Source organism: Suricata suricatta, chromosome 17, assembly GCF_006229205.1.
Source record: "Suricata suricatta isolate VVHF042 chromosome 17, meerkat_22Aug2017_6uvM2_HiC, whole genome shotgun sequence".
In the NCBI taxonomy this organism is placed as follows: Eukaryota; Metazoa; Chordata; class Mammalia; order Carnivora; family Herpestidae; genus Suricata; species Suricata suricatta.
In genome coordinates this window covers 21,693,681-21,702,854 of record NC_043716.1, presented here as the reverse complement: position 1 = coordinate 21,702,854, position 9,174 = coordinate 21,693,681, and the positions used below count along the sequence as shown (strand labels likewise).

At 42.8% G+C, this 9,174-nt stretch overlaps 1 protein-coding gene and 1 pseudogene across 1 annotated transcript in view; both read left to right on the top strand.

The window, feature by feature from the left end:
* Positions 1-2,325: 2,325 nt before the first annotated feature.
* LOC115282969 (schlafen family member 12-like) overlaps positions 2,326-9,174 on the top strand; it is an 18,932-nt gene continuing 12,083 nt past the window's right edge. The window contains exons 1-3 of the mRNA XM_029929229.1: positions 2,326-2,397; positions 6,830-6,957; positions 7,403-7,552. The gene's annotated coding sequence lies outside the window, so the exon portion shown is untranslated. The remainder of the gene's footprint in view (positions 2,398-6,829; positions 6,958-7,402; positions 7,553-9,174) is intronic.
* LOC115282970 lies at positions 4,904-6,411 on the top strand (annotated as a pseudogene).

Here is a 9,174-nt window from a genome sequence, read left to right as displayed (position 1 = left end):
TTTACCATACACAATATAGAAAATACAGATAAGCAGATAGGAAAGGAGAAATCTGCTTTCTCTCAGAGATAGTCACACACATCTTTGTTTTTGTTTTGTTTTGTTTTGTTTGTACTCTTTATATTCAACTAACAAACCCAAGTCCACGATCAAGAGTGGAATGGTCATCTGACTGGGCCACCCAGTGCCCCGGAGTCACACCTCTTTAAATAACTCTGCTTCCTTAATCTGGTTGGAACTAGAGTGTATTATGCTAAGTGAAATAAGTCAGTAAGAAAAAGACAAATACCATATGATTTCACTCCTATGAGAAATTTAGGAAATAAAACAGAAAAGGAAGGGAAGCAAAAATAAGATAGAAACAGAGGGAGGCAAACCATGAGAGACTCTAAAATACAGGGAACAAACTGTGGATTCCCTGAGGAGAGGGGAGCCAGGGGATAAGCTAAATTGGATGTTGGGATGAGGATTGGGTGTTATACTGAAGTAATGAATTACTAAATTCCACTCCTGAAACCATTGTTGCACTATATGTCAACTAACGTGGAGTTAAACAAACAAACAAATAAATAACAGGGGTGGCTGGGTTGCTCTGTTGGTTAAGTGACAAACTTCGGATCAGGTCATGATCTCATGGTTCATGGGTTCAACCCAAGAATGGGCTCTGTATTGACAGCTTAGAGCCAGAGCCTGCTTAGGTTTCTGTGTCTCCCTGCTTCTTTGCCTTTCATCATTTGCACTCTGTTTCTCTCTTAAAAATAAATAAACATTTAACATTTCAATGGTACAAAAGCAGACTTCAAGATCAATGGAGCAGAACAGAGAATTCAGAAACAGACCCACTAACATATGGCCAACTAATGTTTGACGAAGCAGGAAAGAATATCCAATGGATTAAGAGGGTCTCTTCAGCAAATGGTGCTGGGAAAACTGAACAGCTGAAAAATGAACCTGGACCACTTTCTTACATCATACACAAAAATACTCAATATTGATAAAAGACCTAAATGTAAGTGAGGAAGCCATCAAAACCCTAGAGGAGAAAGCAAGCAAAAACCTCTTTGACCTCAGCCACAGCAACTTCTTACTCAACACAGCTTGAGGCAAGGGAAACAAAAGCAAAAATGAACTATTGGGACCTCATCAAAATAAAAGGCTTCTGCACAGTGAAGGAAACTATCAGGAAAACTAAAAGGCAGCTAACTGAATGGGAGAAGACATTTGCAAAGACACACAGATAAAGGGTTAGTATCCAAAATCTATACAGAACGTATCAAACTCAACACCCAAAAAGCAAATAATCCAGTGAAGAAATGGGCAAAAGACATGAATGGACACTTCTCCAAAGAAGACGTCCAGATGGTCAACCAGCACATGAAAAACTCATCAATATCACTCATATTTGATTGAAATACCAATCAAAATCACAATGAGATACCACCTCACACTTGTCAGAATGGCTAACATTAGCAACTCAGGCAATAGCAGATGTTGGCAAGGATGTGCAGAAAGAGGATGTCTTTCACACTGCTGGTGGAATGCAAACTGGCACAGCCATTCTGGAAAACTGAATGGAGGTTCTTCAAATAATTAAAAGTAGACTATCCTATAACCCAGCAATTGCAGTACTAGGTGTTTATCCAAGGGATACAGGTGTGCTGTTTCAAAGGGGTACATGCACCCCAATGTGTATAGCACCGCTATCAATAGCCAAAGTATGGAAAGAGCCCAAATGACCATCAACAGATGAAAAGATAAAGAAGATGTGGTATATATGTACAATGGAGTGTTACTTGGCAATCCAAAAGAATGAAATCTTGTCGTTTGCAACTATGTGGATGGAACTAGAGGGTATTATGCTGAGTGAAATTTGTCAGTCAGAAAAAGACAAAAATCATATGACTTCACTCATATGAGGACTTAAAATACAAAACAGAAGGACTTAAGGAAAGGGAAACAAAAATAATATAAAAACAGGGAGGGGGACAAAACAAAAGAGATTCTAAAATATAGAGAACAAAACAGAGAGTTGCTGAGGGTTTGTGGGAGTGGGAATGGGCTAAATGTGTAATGACCTTAAGGAATCTACTCCTGAAATCATTGTTGTGCTATATGCTATCTAACTTTGATGAAAAAATTTAAAAAATAAATAAAATTTAAAAACCTGGGTCTGAATAAATCCTATTGAATAGACGAAAGAGAAAACTATTGTATATTTTTTCTTCTTAGGGAAAAAAAAAAGCGACCAACTTCCTCATCTCGAAGTTTTTAAAAACTTTTTAAGGGGTGGAGCGACACCGCCACTGGGCGGCTCCCTCGCATAATAGCCTGCGGCTCCTGGCCCCCATCTCTCGCAGTCCTCCAAGCCTTCCAACCTGTTCGGAGCTGCTCCAGCTGGTAAGTTTGCCCCCTCTTCCCTTGTCAAATATTCAAATGTCAACTTCTTATCCCCCTAGGGTCTAGGCAGCTGGCTCTCGGAAGAGGTGAGGCGCAGCCAGCAGAAGCCTGTCGCTGTCCTCCCGCCCCCTCTTCCCGGCTGGATTTTTTTCTCCTTCTGAGGACTCTTGGCTCCAATTCTCTGGTCTTGTACCATCTCCAACCAAGTATCTGCCTCCGGTTAAGGATTTGGGAGCAGAGCTCTTGGGACCCTGCGGTTGGGGCAGGACGTAGGTCCCTTCGTGGGCTAGAAGTGCCTGAAAGAGCTCGGGGAAGGGGCGCCTGGTGGCTCAGCTCTGGTCGTGATCTCACAGTGAATTCATTTACCGCCTGAGTTTCAGAGCAAGTTAGAGCCCCGACTGGAGATCCAGAACTGGAGTGAGTGAAGCGCCTGAGGGGGAGGGAGCTGGGCGGGGGGGAGCGAGTTCAGGGACCTGATCAAGCAAGCGGCACGAAATCCAGCGCTGGCGGGAAATGCAGTGCCCATCGCGAATATAAACGGAGGCGCGAGTTCTAGCACTTTCCGGTGGTTTCGAGCTCCGTGTTCGAGCAAAAATCTTTTAAAGAGTTTTTAAAGTCTTTTAAAGAGTTTGAAAAGATTTTCAAAGCGTTTTTAAAGGTCGGGTTCTGCGGTGTCCGGTTGTCTGTGCAGCAGGGGACCCTGAGGCAGGAAGACGTGAGAGCTCTAAGGACAACAGGTCGGGACAGTCAGGTCTCCAAGGCTCCTCGACAGTGCCCTGCACTTCTGCGATCCTGAGACGAGGGGAGTTTGGGACTACAGTCTGTAGGTAAAGGGACCTGACCAATCGCTGATGAAGTGTCTTCTAGATGGAGGAATAGGAAGGAGATGGAGGAGGACAGGGGGAGAAGTCCGGAGGGGGAGATAGAACACCTACCACGACTTTCTAAACGAAACAAGAAATGCCTTAGGAGGAAGTAGTCCTTGCCTTTCTAGGCAGTTCGCACCAGGCTGCATTTGGGCATAACTCTAAGGAGATGGGCATGCCATCCCTTTTCTCAATAAAAATACCTAACAACACAGCCTAAATCCTGAATCCGGGGCTAATAAAACTTTCCCCACACTCAAAAATAGGAAAGATTTCAAAGGAGACAAGGAATCTGTCATCTAGATCCAAGGTTCAAGGTCAATGATTTTTACATCGTAGGAATTTGGGAGACCCCAGTTCCCAGCATAGTTTTTAAGGACTGTGATTCAGAGGTGTGCCTGTGGGAGTGGTTTAGGGAGGTTTACTTAGCTATGGAGTTGCCCTGGAGTGGCCAGGACCCCACGCTGACCCAGGAGCTGCGGGTTCTCTGTAAGGTGGTTCAACTCCAGCTCCTTCGGGGTCCAAGTTTCCCAGAGGCTTGGGAAGGCATGCTCTTTAAGCCCTTTGAGGGTGAGATGTGCAGAGATGGGTGAGCCAGCAAGGTTCGCCTATGTCAGAGGGTGCTGGAAAGTAGGCTGGGAGGAAAGGTGACAGGACTGTAGTTGCAGAGGCTTCGAGAAGAAATGGAGAGCGAGGCTGCCTGCAGGGCGTATATTGCCAGGAGATGGTGGAAGTGGGGCTGTATTGCTGGGCTTAAATGGAACTGATTTTCCTGCAGCCTTTTGGCAAGGAGATGGGAAGGGCCTCCTGTCAGGTCGGCAGGCAAGAGGGACCGATGTTTGAGGCATCCCGGGAACATGCATAAGAAATATGAAGAGATTGGATTTAAAGGCATTTTGGCCCTAACCCTCGTGAGGCGACCTGGACGAGAGCTGGCGCTAGTAGCGAGCGGAGCCGGCTTGCCGGGCGCGGGGGAGGGGCGGGCGCGGGGGCGGGGCGGGGTCAGGTGAGCTCAAGGAGGCGGGGCGGGGAGAGCGGGCGGGCGGAGTCCACTGCGGCGCCTCCTCCGGGCGAACCGCCTAGCTTGAAAGGGGAGGCTGCGCCGCCAACTGTTACCAGAGAATTGCAACCCTTCCCTGAGGAGCGCCGCCACCGCAGCCCCTGCCGCCACTGCCGCCGCCACCGCCACAGCAGTCGCCACCACCCAGGCTGCCGCTAGCGAACAGAGATTTTTCCTCAGGGTCTCTTGTTTGAGATTAGTCACCTGCACCAACAAGAGGAATAGAACAGCCATGACTGGCTTGAATGAAACAAGAAAAAAAAAAAAAAAGGACGTGTGGGACATGTGGATTTGGGATATGAACTCATTTGAAAAACCACTTTGGGGTTATGAACCTGATAGCTGATGAAACAGGATTGGAATAATATTCATGATCTGTGTGTGTGTGTGTGTGTGTGTGTATAAATTTTGCATTCGACTTAAAGTGCCATGAGGAAATTGGCACATTGGAAGTACCCTTAATTCGGGTACCCTTGGAGATGTTCCTGCTGCTTTACTTCAGTGAATGCAGCTAATGTGATGAAAAGAAGGAGCGGAACGTTCTGCTGGGGATGTTCCAGAGCAAGTATAAAAGCCACATGAAGGTCCTGGAGAAATGCGGAAACCAGACCTCATTCCCAAAGAGGATCAAAAAACGATGAAATAGATGTTTAAAATCAATCAGTTCAATTTTATGGCAACTGAGATGACTGTGCTCAACAGACCTTTACCAGATGTTAGCTCAGAAGGGTGTGAAACAAAGGTGTGTCCAGATGATCTTCCCACGACAAGTGTGATGATTGTTTTCCACGATGAGACTTGGAGCACACGTCTGGGAACTGTTCAGTGTCACGAATCGCTCACCGGGACACATGCCAGAAGAAAGTGTTCTAGCACATGATGCCAGTGAAAGGGACTTTTTCAAAAGACCACTAGAGAGTTCTGTGAAAAAACTAAAAGTACCAGTTCATGTAATTCGAACGGAACGATGTTCTGGATTGATCAGAGCTCGATTCAAAGGAGCTGCTGCGTCTAAAGGCCCAGTGATCACCTTCTTAGATGCTCACTGTGAATGTTCGGTGGGATGGCTGGAGCCTCTCTCAGCCAGGATCAAACAGGACAGGAAAACAGTGGTATGTCCTATCACTGATGTGATCAGCAATGATACTTTTGAGTACATGGCAGGCTCTGATATGACCTATGGTGGCTTCAACTGGAAACTCACTTTTCACTGGTCTCCTGTTCCCCTAAGAGAAATGGACAGAAGGAAAGGTGATCTGACTCTTCCTATCAGAACACCTACCATGCTAAGAGGGCTGTTTTCAACAGACAGAGATTACTCCAGGAGACTGGAACATATCATGCTGGAATGGATATTTGGGCAGGAGAAAACCTAGAGATTTCCTTTAGGATTTGGCAGTGTGGAGGAACGTTGGAGACTGTTACCTGCTCACATGTCGGGCATATATTTTGGAAATCCACACCATACACGTTTCTCGGAGGTACAGGACAGATTATCAATAAAAACAACAGGCAACTTGCAGAAGCGTGGATGGATGAGTTCAAGAACTTCTTTATAATTTCTTCAAGTGTTACAAAGGGAGACTATGGAGAGATATCATCAAGACTTGGACTAAGACACAAATACAATGTAAACCTTTCTATTGGTACATAGAGAATTTTTATCCTAATTCCCAGATTCCACATCGCTATTTCTCTTTGGGAGAGATAAGATATGTAGAGACAAATCAGTGTCTAGATGACATGGCTAGAAAAGAGAACAAAAATGTTGGATTTTTAAACTGTGATGGTAATGGATGGAACCAGGTTTTCTCTTAGACTGCCAACAAAGAAATTAGAACAGATGACCGTTGCTTGGATGTCTCTAAATGCAATGACCCAGTCACAGTGCTCAACTGGCACCACCTAAAAGGCAACCAGCTTTGGGAATATGATCCAGTGAAATTAACCCTGCAGCTTGTGAACAGCAATCAGTAACTGGATAAAGCCACAGAAGAGGAGAGCCAAGGTGCCCTGCATAAGAGACTGCAATGGAAACCTGTCCCAGCAGTGGCACTTCACAGTGTCACCCTTCCAGAAATATTCTGAGACCAAATTTACAAAAAAAGGAAAAAGAAAAACATACGAATTGGTTGGGCTACCTCAGCGTACATTTCTGTCACATTCTTAAGCAGCAAAAATGGACAAGTGCTTTCCTCCTGCCAAGATGTAAGGTTTATCAGCCATTGAAACATAGACTCCTCTGGCTTGTCACTATCTTTGAACCAGGCTTCTTGTCCAAGGAAGTGAATCCACAGAGTAGCGAGACTGTGCACACTATGTTTACAGGATGGAAAGAGTCATTCATCAAGAATCATTGTTAAGAATATTCAATGAAGCAGTCAACAAAAATGTGTTTTCAGGGGAGCTGTGCCTTTCATGGTTTGCTTGCAGATTCATAACTTCTGCTCAATGGGTTGTCCTAATGAAGAGATTTGTAAGACTTTTTTTTTTTTTTTTTTTTTAGGACTGGTGACCAGTATATATTAGATATTGATATAAAAAGAAGTGAAGAAGAACCGGAACCAGTTTCAGAAGTCTGTAAAAACAACATTTTTACAATTTAAGAAAAACTATATTAAACAGAGTTGAAAGGTAATTACATTAGAACTATGAGAAATACAATTTGTTATAGTGTAGTATCCAATTTGTATGTAGATTTTATACCTTTTTTGGGGAAAATTAATGGATTCCAATAACATTTTGTTTTCATCTATGATGGTCATGGATGGGTTTTTTCCCCTTGGGGTGCTGAAATTGAGCTGAAAAAAAACATTGCTCTTTGAACATAATTTTATTTGCTTTCTTCAGTTTTTTCATTTGGTCTATATGCTGTTGAAACTGTAATTTTTAATTGCCTTCAAAAACAAAGATCTAACATAATGTCTGGTCTCATTGAACAGGCTAGATCTCTCAGTTGCTCTTGGTTCATCTGGCTTATCAACTTTCACACACACAAATTTCCTATTAGATTTTGAACTCCTTAACTTGATTCAGCTGATGATGTTTAATACTCAAGATTCATACTACTCTGTTACAGATTTGCTTTCACGGCAATAAATCTTCAGTTCCTCCTGATTCCACGCAGCAAAAGGCCTGCAGAAGTGAGTATCTGGGTATTTGGAGAGGACCTATTTGATGGTTCTGGAAAACTTTTTTCACCCCATACTCAGATGTGCTTTATTCTCAGGTGCGTATTTAGATGCGGTTCTTGACTTGTCATGGTGATCTGCTGATTTTTTAAAAAAAAATTTGACTGAAAATGTTTAACAGTTTTTAAACGAGTTAACCAAAATGGTGCAGCTACTCTTCTGTATTACTCCTGCATTTCTTCCCTAAATTCCATTTAGAATAAAATGTTTTTCTCCAGTTTTAATACCACAGTATAACTTCAGAATCTATTAAAAGTTGAGTGTAACAATTAGTGTTTTAACTCATAGAATATCTCATTGTGACATTTCCTTGATATGAAAATTAGTTCATTGGCAAACGTGCTAGAATTTTCTTTCTTATTTGTAAGAATGTAGTTAGTGATATAATTTTCTTTGATTATCAAAGACTCTCACTGCAGGCAGTGCTATTTCTTGTGCCTCAGAATGCTTCTGAAAGTTGCGTCACTAATGCTACGTGCCAAATTGACGTATAGAAAGGTTCTCATCTCCTATTCAGGTTAGTCAGCATCTAACACATATGGAGGCTGTAGGGTGAGACTGTAGTACAGAATGCAGACATTTTGTCCCCAGGAAATTTGCAGTGAAGCAGGTGCTGGGTGGGTTGTTTTTTATTTTTTCTCCTACTCCATGAGTCTGTTAAATCTGTCTTCAGTAGACATAATGTTTGAATAAACAGATGTTTAAGATATTATTTTCATGCTCAGAATTTCAGGTTTTTGTACTCTGGTATAGCTTGGTCTTAATTCCTTATTGTAAGAAAGCTTAAATAGCAATGCGATTCAAGGTTGTTTTGTTTTTTAAGAGGGGGATGTGAGTGATTTAATTCATGGGTACTTTTAGAACCTGATAGGTAATTCTCTTGCCTTTATATTTTTAATTGAAGAATTCTAAGTACTTTAAAAATATAAATATTTCTAAATAAAAAAGAAATTAGATCTAAAAAACATTAATTGTGCTATAAAACTGTGGACAAAGCAGAGCATGGCAGGTATATATATCTGCCTTTAAAAAAACTTATATTTCTTAACATTTATTCATTTTTGAGAGAGAGATAGACCGTGAGTGGGGGAGGGGCAGAGAGAGAAGTAGAAACAGAATCTGAAGCAGGACCCAGGCTCTGCGCTGTCAGCACAGAGTCTGAGGCGGGCTGGATCCCATGAATGGTGAGCTCATGACCTCATCCGAAGTTGGAGGCTTAACCCACTGAGCCACCCAAGCTATTTTTTAAAATAGTTTATTGTCAAATTGGTTTCCATACAATACCCAGGGCTCTTCCCCACAAGTGCCCTCCTCCATCACCACCACAGCTTTCCCCCCTCCCCCTTCCCCTTCAACCCTCAGTTCAGTTTTCAGTATTCAATAGTCTCTCAAGTTTTGCTTCCCTCTCTCTCCCCAACTCTCTTTCCCTCTTCCCCTCCCCCCGGTCCTCCATTAAATTTCTCCTGTTCTCCTGTTAGACCTATGAGTGCAAACATATGGTATCTGTCCTTCTCCACCTGACTTATTTCGCTTAGCATGACACCCTCGAAGTCCATCCACTTTTCTACAAATGGCCATATTTATTTCTTTCTCATTGCCATATAATATTCAATTGTGTGTGTGTGTGTGTGTGTGTGTGTATATATATATATATATATAT